The following is an 11,254-nucleotide window of genomic DNA, read 5'->3' on the forward strand; positions in this document are numbered from 1 at the left end:
AACTAGTTAAAATTATGCTTGGGTTTTGACTGAGAAACCAGGGATAAAGTCATTAAAAAAAAAAAAAAAAAAACTAACAAGCAACAGGAAACACAGACACAAGTAGAGGGTTAAGGTAGTTAAATAGAAAGATATATGTTTAGCAGAGCTTGCTTTAAAATTACTTCTGATTTATCCACTTACCAGACATGGATTGAGGTAAAATGATCATAGTAATGTGCACTGGAAAGATATATACTTTTTAAATTGTAGCCAAGAGGAAAAAAGCAGCATGGAATAACTTAATCATTGCTAATTATAATATCACTGAGGTAATTACAATAGATTTTGATTGTCTCATTTTCGCACCAGAGGAGGGCACAATGCTGGCACTTCTCTTAATATATATTTGTTTTTAAAGAAGTGCTGACAATTACACTAATTGTAGTCACAGCATGAAACTTTGTTTTTAAGGAAAAATTTGCCTACATGTCACATGGAATAAATGCACCATTTCCGTTTGGTGGGGGGCAAATTAAAGGCACATTAATTGCTTTGTTTATTGTGGGAAGAGATCTCTGCATTCTTGCAAGCATTAGCAATTCCCAAGGAGCAAAATCCATTTCAAAGTTCTTAACACCCAAAACAGTGTCCCACTGTTTAAACGGGTCACCTGTGTGAAAGAGCATTATCAGACATACTGTTCCTACCATTTGTACAAACACAGTGATTCTTAAATGTGCAAGTTCCACTTGGGAAGTTGAGGACAAAACCTGCTTAAGTGCCAATGAAAGCTGAAATAAGATGTGTATTGCACTCTACCTGAGAAACCTGTCTGGGTGCCAATCATCCCCATGCATAAGAAACCAGCCTGTGAAAGCAGGCTGGAAAAGTCTCAGAACTTTGGGAAGCTGAAAGATTGACCCTTGGCACAGGTGGGAAAGAAAGTTGGAAATCTCACAGTTACAAGTCCAAGCAGAATGGCCATTGGGTCAATTGGTTATTCTCCTTCCCATCCACTCTCAGACTGATGTCAGTGGAGAACACAGAGTCTTCAATAGTAAGTCAGAACCGTGTTCCCCTTTGTATTCTAAGATGCCTGCACCTGCCTTTCTGGCCTGACCTGTCCCATAGTGCACAGTTGGATCACTGGTCCTGTCTATCAATCCCACATCTTTTATGATTGTCTTGATAGAACTATGAGAAGAAGAAAGCTTGCTAGGCGGCTGGATCACAAACAGAAAACAGGGAGGTAATGTAACTATGACTGAGTGGGTTCTTAGAATTCAGTGGAGGTTTTGAACTTTATGGCATTTCATTGTGGCAAGAGGTCATTTTGAAAACCTAAACCAAGAAGTTTGGTGACCTCCAAAGAGGGTAAACTATGTTCTCGGAATCCAATATATTCAGCGGCACTGTTCCAACTGGGCTGAAAAAATGCCAGTGACTCAGTGATGTATAGTTGTGTCATCCTGACAGATTTCCAGCCTGAACAATGTTATTCATGATAAAAATTGTAAAGATTTAAAACATTATGAAATCTTCCTAATTATGGACTATGTATATGTATAGAAACAGGTATACTCAAATGGGTGTTTATATATCTGTATGTATATATATATACATATACATATGTATATATATTAAAAATTTTTGTCTAGAGGGTAGTTTTACCATATATATCAAATTGCATATGCATATATATCTTGATATAACTAAGTCAACATACAAATTTCAGGAAAGAGATAAACATGGGAATTTGAACATCCTAAGATGTTCACTACAGAGGATACCGGAGTCAAGCTAGAGGGAAAATGAGGCCCTTGACTGAAGAAGAGACCAGAGTAATGTTTGAGAAGATTGCAAAGTACACCGGGGAGTATGTGGACAGGTCCTGGTGGACAGGTCTGATGGCACATACTGTTTCTGGATGCACAACAACCAAGTGTACTATGTAAGTGAGATGATCCTGAAGCTGGCCGCCAACATCTCCAGGGATAGTATGGTGTCACTGGGGACATGTTTCGGGAAGTTAACTAAGACCCACAAGTTCTGGTTGCATGTTACAGCTCTTGATTACCTTGCACCCTATGCCAAGTATAAAGTGTGGATAAAGCCTGGAGCAGACAGTCCTTCTTGTATGAAAACTATGTGTTGAAATAGGATCTGGGTCAAATCACTGAAAATACTTCTCAGATCCAGGAAGTGTACTCCATGGCAGACATTACTTTGGGCTTTGAGGTGGCAGCAAACTCTACCCAAGACTGCAGAAAAGTGGACTCCATGGCAATTGTGGTGTTTCATCAAGCAGACATTGGGGAATATGTATGGCATGAAGAATCATTAACTTAGTATAGGCATCCCAAGAACTCTCTGCTGTATGAGAGGTCTTGGCTTTGTTTCCAATGTGTGCAGACATCACGATGTCAAATTTGGATAACATTGATATATGCACCTTGGATTCTTGGCTCAAAAACAGGGTTTCAGGCCCTCTGGAGGCAAAGCAGGTGAATCACAAGTATAGTGGGCTACTTGGCAAGTTCAAGGCTAGCCTGGGCTACATAGTGAGACCCCTGTGTCAAAAATCTAAAACAAACAAACCAAATCCTGTCAAGTGCTTGTGTGAGAAAATAGTGATTATATTCTTAAAAAAATGTTCACTACAAACTTCTCTACAATACAACAAAAGGACACTTTACCACACATTTAGGCAAAATGGGGCAGACCTGTATAGTTTGATTCTACTTTACAGAAGACATGCCCACCTATGTAAACTTGTGTCTTTTATAACTGTATGTGGCATTCATGCTTAGAAGAATATTTACAATTCTAAAGAAAAAAACAGTGATGGTATTAAGTTGAAAGAAAAGGTGGGATATTTGCAGGAACCATTACTTATTTCTGGTAAGCTATAAGGTTCTGTCTTCTTGTTTTTTTTTTTTTTTTATTTTTCTGACTGAAACACATACCAAAGAGGTTGAAATCACAAAACATTACACTGCCATCTTTACCACATCATGACTGGGCTTTCATAATGAACAGTGGCTCACGCCCTTAATCCCAGCACTTGGGAGGCCAGGGCAGAGTCAGGCAGATCTCTGTGAGTTCGAGGCAAGCCTGGTCTACAAGAACTAGCTCCAAGACAGCCTCCAACACTACAGAGAAACCCTGTCTCAAAAACAAAAACTAACAAAAAAAAAAAAAAAAAAAAAAAAAAACCATGAATGCTAACTTGAAAACAACTGGAAATGCAGAAATAAGGAAACTTTATTTTTCAAACACAGAGAAAAGATGAGAGAGATCAAAAGGAGCCAAGATGCACTATGGGATTGCATGCTGGACATACCAATGGGATAATTCTGGCACTTTCCTGTTCTGCACACAATAAAAAGAGGAGGGCACTAGTACATGGTACCTTCTAGTCAAAGGAGAGCAACAATAGACAGGACAGCTTGAACTAAACTACTTTTGTCTCCAGATTTTCTGTGGATCTGTGTGTGTGTGTGTGTGTGTGTGTGTGTGTGTGTGTGTGTGTGTGTGTGTAAGGACACTTCCAAGGGTTAACCTGGGACTTGAAACAACAGGGACACAGGAGTTCTAAGAGTTGACACTTTAAACCTCTCTCACCTAACCTGATTTCTGCAGAGATGAACTGTAATATAAATGTAGAACAAATTTTATGTTCATATGGATTCCAGGATTCAGAAACACTATCACATTGTCTTTAATGACACATAAAACTAGATATTTTATGTTTCAAATGCTATTCAGAAGAAAAGTCTGTATCTTTAGATATAAGCACACAATTGACCAAACTCCCTATGTTTTGTGTACTTCCTGGCAGGTTTCATTGATTGTGATGATTTTGAGGCATCTCAATCACCTGAGGGTTCAGGATTATGGATGACTCTGACATTTGGGTGATGGTATTTACTGGTTTCCATGTCTCTCCTACAAGTTAATAAATGGCTTGAAAATATGTACAATGTGTAAAAATTTGGCCAATTGTATAATTAGGGTATAAGCCATCTTCCACATTTATATTTAATTTTCATTTTAAAGGCCAGTTGGAATTAAGAATAAAAATAAATTCTATGTTAGAATAATTTATATGATTTTTTTTCTTCAATAGCAGACATAATCCCCAAATGTTACCCAATTTCTGAACAGTATAAACTTTCTCACATATTCAAAATCATAAAATGCTCTTAATGTGAACTGAGTAAACCATGGTCTTAGGGACCAGGGAGTGAGGAGCATGCTGCCCCACAAATGTGAAGAACTGGGTTTGAGTCCACCAAACCCACAGAAAGCCTGGCAAGTCATACAGAGCGGCAACCCCAGTGCTCCTAGACAAAGCAGAAGTCAAGGACAGGAGAAGGCCCAGAAGCTGCCAGGCTAGCTGGCCTCCAAAAGCCCCAGCAAACAGCTGAAAAAGAGACACAGTCCAAAGCCAGGTCGACACTGGAGGTGTTCCTAGGACCTCCACATGCACATTGTGTCACTAGTGTACCTCAAGATATGTGCGGACACACACACATGCAGGCATGCATGCACGCATGCACACACACATGCACGCACAGTGTGGCTTAAGTATACTCACATTTACACAATATGGAACAAGTGAACCCTCACATACATCCAAATGAACACACATTCATACACATACACATGTACACACACTCACACATATACACACACATGCATACACACTCACACATGCACACTATGGCATAAGTGTACTCACATGTACACACTATGGAACAAGTGGATTCTCACATACACACACATGCAGGTACACACACACACACACACACACACACACACACACACACACACAGATTCAGTAGCACTCCTAAGATTACTAATAATTAAAGTGTTCCTTCATATACATTTGAGATTTGAGGTCAAGGCTAAGTGTACCTAATAAGGGGGAAAGGGTATTAAAGGAGAATAAGAGGATTGAGTAGAGAAACATATTTCCATCTCTTTTTCATATTTCACAAGAAAAGTTAATTGATGTTATTGGCTATTTCTAACAGAAGAAAAAGTTGTTGTATTTACCCAAGTGTATTTATCTTCTATCTTAAAATAATTGTGCTAGATCAAACATGGAAATATTGTAAAGCTTTCCAATATCACATTATCCCCAAATACCTTATTAATTATATTTCTTCATAAAGTTATTAGTTCACTAATATGAAAGGCAGGGGAAAACCAAACATTTTCAAACCCTTCAGGCTTTGCAATGGAGAATGTGGTGTGTATTTCTATTTAGTATTTATCCCCAGAGCTGAGTTAGTTTCTCAAATTTGTTACTTTTTCATTTTTCAATCTATCATATTGATTTTTTTCTACAGGTTTGTGCAGTTTAGAAATTATACCTCCTTATAAAGATCCGTGGAATCTTTTATGTCAAGAAATAATCAAGTTCTGTCAACCAAATCTCTGCCTCTCACTGAAAGACACACAGGGTAAATTATGGCTGGCCAATGTGACCTTTTCAAAATCACAGTGGCTCTTCAGGTCTAAGCTTTATGTCCACGTCCTTCCAGAGAAACGATTATAGGAGGAAAGCTGGGGCCCTATTGTAAATGCTGGATGTAATATTTATGCAGGATAATCCCCCTGGCAGGTAAATAATTCAGGATTTAAAAGTATTAAGTGAACAAATACTAAGAATTCAACATGTTGCCACACTTTCTAAGCAGTGAATTATCCAACCTTGGTATAATTCCATGGCTTGGGGGAAGGCAAATCATTCCCTAATGACAACCTATTTCTAGAAATATCCATTCTAAGGACAGGTTGTGTACAAAGTAACAAGGAAACCATTGTATACAGCAAGTGCAATGTGTTAGCGACTGTGTTTAAGAAGGGTTGTGTTGAACTTTTGTATGAAGAACTTGACGAGGATCTTTAAAGGGCTTCAAAAGTCAGTCTGGATTGCCTGGGAATGAATGCGGGCAGGGTAAGGAAAGGAAGATAAATGTCACATTCCTTTGACTGTAGTAAGATCCCCAAGAAAAGGATGGGACTAGACAGACAGATCCTAAAACATAGAGTAGTACTGAGGTACTTGTATTTCTACAAAAGGTAATAAGAACCCATCAAAGATGGCACAGGGAAAGCTAATAAAGGGCGTTTCTTGGTCATTCTGAGAGCATAAGTTTCCCATGATCTTCATTTCCATCATTTAGGCTTTATTCCTAGTTCGGGAGTGTGTCTTTGATGAGAATCCTAGACACCAAATGAGACTGGGCAAAGGCTGACAGACAGTGAATGGGTTTTAGTGACTCTAGAGTAGATGGTAACCCTGTAAAGTCTTCCCTTGCATTTTCTACAGCAGCTGTTTGTAATTCAGCCTGGGTCCAGCTCAACTCCATTCTTTACCTGATGCCATGCATTCACTAAAATCAGGAAGATAGAAGGGCATTCTATAATAACTGTTCCAAGAGAAAATGTACTTTTACATCCCAGCTCTGTATACATAGGTGTCTTTTGTACATCCATCATAGTCTATCTAACTGGTCAGTGTAATGAAAAATACCTTTGTTTCTATATGATTCTCAGAGTACAAGAAGAGCTGTGCATGTCCATGCTTAGATATGCTTCCCTACCTTTCTGGAAGAACCTCGTTTCTTTTTTCCTTATGAAATTTAATTTAACCATGAGGAATTAATTCAGACAGACTTTATTTTGTGTTGCTTAATTTTGTTTGGAGATATAGCTGTTTTTAACCCCTTGCAGTTTCTTAAACCATCTTCTCCACAACCTTAGAACACTGCTGTAATGGGTCATATTCCTTGTGGCCATTGTGCCTGGATTTGATCCTAAGGTACCAATATCTAGGGATGAATTTGTTAAGATATCACTGTGGGGAAAATTAGTTTAACTAATCCTCGTTTTACATAGAAGAAATCAAGATTTTGTTAGCAATTACATACATTTTCTGAGCTCTTGTCCCTTACAAATGGTGTGTGTGTATGTGTGTGTGTGTGTGTGTGTGTGTGTGTGTGTGTGTGTGTGTGTGTGTGTTTGTCTCTCTGTCGGTCACTCAGTTGGTCTGTCTGTCTAGGTGTTGCTATGGAATAATCTTTGTATACTACAAATATGTATTGCTCTCTTTGTTAATGAAAAACTGGTTGGTTGATAGCTGGACAGAAAGAGATTGGGAGAAGCAGCCTGGCACAGACAGAATTTTGGGAAAATTTTGGGGTCAGAGGGGTCACAAGCAGACACAGAAAGAAGCAAGATGAATGAATGTGCCATACTGAGAAAAGGTACCAAGCCATGTGGCAAACATAGATAAGAAATGAGAATTAATTTAAAATTTAAGAGTTAGCAAGTAACAAGCCTGAGCTATTGGCTAAGCATTTATAATTAATGTTAGCCTCAGAGTGGTTATTTGCCAGTAAACTTCCACCTACAGTGAGTCTGTAGTTGGAAGAAGCCAATGTTGAGCATCTTTCCCAATTACTCACAAGTATCTCTCACTGAACCTAAACCTCACCAATTAGTTTAGGTTGACTGAGGAACAAGGCCCAGGGATCCTCCTGTCTCCACTTTCCTAAGGCTACATGGTCTACAACTGTGCCTGACTCTTTACCCAGGCACTGGAGACCTGATTTCTCATGCTTGCATGTCAAGCACTTCATCCCTTCAGTCATCTTACCAACCTTGTTCATACTTACTGCCTAAGTAGGGCCTGCCAAAGCCGAAACTTAATACATTAAGACAAATTTCAATATGCAAAGGTGTGTTGTTTTTACATAAAATACTGAGGTATACAGAGAAGAATAGCACACACACACACAATCTGAGCACTTTAAAATATTGGTAAAGGAGCTAGTTTAAGTAGGTTTGTTTGCTGTGGGTTATTATCAAGTGAAAATTAGGATGATAAAAGTGGAAAGATTCCTTACCTCCAACTGCCTCTTAAACCCTTTACCATCTTCTTCTTTACCTTTTTTCTTCCATCTCCCCTTTCTTCCTTCCCTCTCTTCTTCCTCCTCTCCCTCCTTTTCTACTTCTCACTAGGAAGCCCAGGGTGGCTTTACCTCTTCATCTTGCAGCCTCAACCTAAGTTTTGAGGTGACAAGCATGATGTACCACCACACCTTAGCTCTCTGTCAAATTTTTTGCTGAGCCTCTCAACTCTTCTGTAAATTGAGAACCACATTTTTTTTCCTGCTAGGAAAATAGACAAGTTCTCAATTATTGAAAGATTAATGTAGAAAAACTTTTGCATATGCTAAATCAACCAGGTGTATCACACCAACAAACTGCTAGTGGCTCCTTCCTTCTAACAACAACAAAAATCACCCAGGATCAGTTTTTTCTAACCTGCCTTTTTAAGGACCTTGGCAACCTGCCTGAGTTACCTTTAAGAACTCACCATGATGATCCTTCCCTGTGAGCACACTGGCTATATTCTCACTGCTATTTACATCCCATTACTCAACAAGTTCCCTGGGGTCTCTCTAAACACCATGGCCTCTCAGAGGAGAAGTCTGTAAAGCTTCCAAACCCAAGCTGGCAAAAGTGGCTTCCATGTGTTTTGACACTATCTGAGTCGTTCATTACAATCAAACAATTCAGGCTTTGTTTTACATTTCACACTCTTGCCTGGCATGGTTTTTCAGTTGCTCCAGAATTCATACTCAGCACTCTTGGGTCAGCAGTCTATGTCTTGGGAGCAAGGTGTGACCCTGTAGGTGCTATAAGGTCCTTGAAGGAGAGATCTCATATAGGAATGCAAGAGATAACTACAATTCTACATATTTATCAAATACTGATTTATATAGATTATTCTACCACGGTGGTGGATTTATACAATAATTATTTTCAAAAACATTTTGTAGACCTCAGAAATAACAGTATTTTTACATGCTTTAAAGGGTTTATTTTATCAATTAACCAACATTTAAATGTAGTGAACAGAATAGTTACCTGGCATGTGTTCAGATATTTTATATGTTTTAGTTATCTCTAATACTAGTATAGTATCATTATCTGCTTATACTATGACTTTTTTTTACTTTTAATTTTTTTTGTAAAATTGCTTGCAATGTCAGAAAGTTGAACTTTCCTTTAGTAATTTTCATTGTCTGCCTCTGCCTCCTGAGTGCAGAGACACAGCCTGCCTGTGATAGGATTTTTATTTTAAACTGACTTGTAATTTAAATTTTGTACAAAATCTCAGGTCCTATATATGCTTAAACACACAAATAAATCAAAAATGTCATTGTATACCAATCAAATGTCTGAAATGCAAAGTACAGACCATACTATCTACTCTCAGGAATATGGAGGAATCCAACATCTCCTTAACTAAAATAGTACAGCTACTTTGTGGGGCATTTTGTCTGCTTCTTATAAAACTACAAATATATGATCTTATATATGATCATGACCTGTTATATTTACCAGATGAGTTGAAAATATAAGTAGACATACAAGCCATACAAGACATACAAAGATTTTTGAAATTCCTTTTTTTTTTTTTCAGACATGTTTTCAAAGTGCAATTCCACTTAGCCTGCAACTTACAGTTACAGCAATCCCTCTGTCTAAGCTTCCTAGGTGATAAGATTTAAGTCAAGTCACTATAAACCATGCCTAAGGTAAATAGTGACTTAGTGACTAAGGTACATAGTGACTACACAGAGGGTATTTAGTGACTTAAGAAAGTATGTTTCTCTGGCTGTCGTGGTGCACACCTTTACTCCTATCACTGGAGAGGCAGAGGCAGGCATGTCTCTGTGAGTTCCAGGACAGTCTGATCTGCCTATTCATTTCCAGGATATCCAGGGCTATGTAGAGACATCCAGTTTCAAATAAAGTTTAATTGACGGGCATGGTGACACATATCTTTAATCCCAGCACTCAAAAGGCAGAGGCAGGCAGATCTCTGTGAGTTTGAGGCCAGCCTGGTTTACAGGGCAAGTTCCAGGACAAGCTCCAAAGCTACAAAGAAACCCTCTTTCAAACACCAAAGAGTTTAATTATGCATATTTAAAGCATATACCATATAAATTATAAATTTGGCTGTTACGAATGAAAGTAATTATTTATCTTCTCATATATTTACTTGTGTTTCTCTATGTTTATGTATGTGATTAGAAAATTAACATACTTGCTTAGAAATAGAGTACTTGAAAACTAAGTAAAATGTTCAAAGACAAGAATAAAACAGATAAATTTATCTCTCCACCCTCATCCAAGAAGCTCCTATTTGCAGTAGATGGTGACCCATGACTGGCCAACGTGCAGAGAATAAGGACTTCAGAATGCTCAGTCCTAAAGAGAACACAATACTGCACTGCACCTCCTAGGTTCTGGGGTCATTTTGGAAGATGAGGCAAAAAGAGTGTAAGAGCCAGAGCCAGTAAATAACTACAAGGAAGTATGTGGGCATAGCTGTGATGGTGACAGTATGAACAAAATCTGTGCAAGCCCAAGCTAGACCAAACCCAGTACTAGACAGGGGAGCTGGGTATGAAATACCACACTTAGCTGGGGAGCTATTGGAAATCAATAACTGCTGGCAGAAGGAGAGTTACTTTTCTGTAAATGAGTACCCCATGATAAGTCAATCACTTTCCAGCAGAAGACCCTTCCTTCCTTCCCCTCTCCTTTCCTCCCTCCCCCCTCTTACCCTCCCTCTCTTTCTCCTCCTCCTTGTTGGAAACAATGTATAAGAAGGGAAGGAGATTCTAGGGGTGAATACAATCAAAATACTTTGAAGGAAACTCGAAGCTATCAAAAACCTGAGAGAACTAAAGAAAAAAGAAAAAACAGTAGTTTAATTTTTTCTTTCAGATGCAAATACAAGTTTTATTCTTATTTTTTTTCTTTTTTTCCCCTAGAATATGGCCAGCTGAATAATTTATTCTGTTTTTTTCCATATCAATCCCAGTTCCCTCTCTCTTTCTCCCTCCCTCTTTCCCATTCTCCCCTCTCACATGCACCCTGACCACACTCCCTTCCCATCCCCCCCACTCCACATGTAGGGTGATGCCATTCAGGAGGGGTCATCTAAGTCTGTCAAGTCATTTGAAGTAGGGACTAGGACTTCTCTCCTGTCTCTAGGTTAAGGGAGTATCAGTCCATGGGGAATGTGCCCGCAAGGTCGTTTTGTGCACCAGGAATACATCCTAGTTCCACTGTCTGAGGTCCCTTAGACTGCTCAGTCCTTCTAGCTGAGGCCCATGTTCAAGGATTCTGAATCAGTCCCATGCTGGATTCCTAGCTATCAGTCTGGGCGCCCATT

At 38.8% G+C, this 11,254-nt stretch overlaps 1 pseudogene; it reads left to right on the plus strand.

Annotated features, from left to right (window-relative positions):
* Positions 1 to 1,793: 1,793 nt before the first annotated feature.
* Positions 1,794 to 2,426, plus strand: LOC127238046 (60S ribosome subunit biogenesis protein NIP7 homolog; annotated as a pseudogene).
* The last annotated feature ends 8,828 nt before the right edge of the window (positions 2,427 to 11,254 follow it).

This window comes from Phodopus roborovskii, unplaced genomic scaffold (genome assembly GCF_943737965.1).
Source record: "Phodopus roborovskii unplaced genomic scaffold, PHOROB, whole genome shotgun sequence".
Lineage (NCBI taxonomy): Eukaryota > Metazoa > Chordata > Mammalia > Rodentia > Cricetidae > Phodopus > Phodopus roborovskii.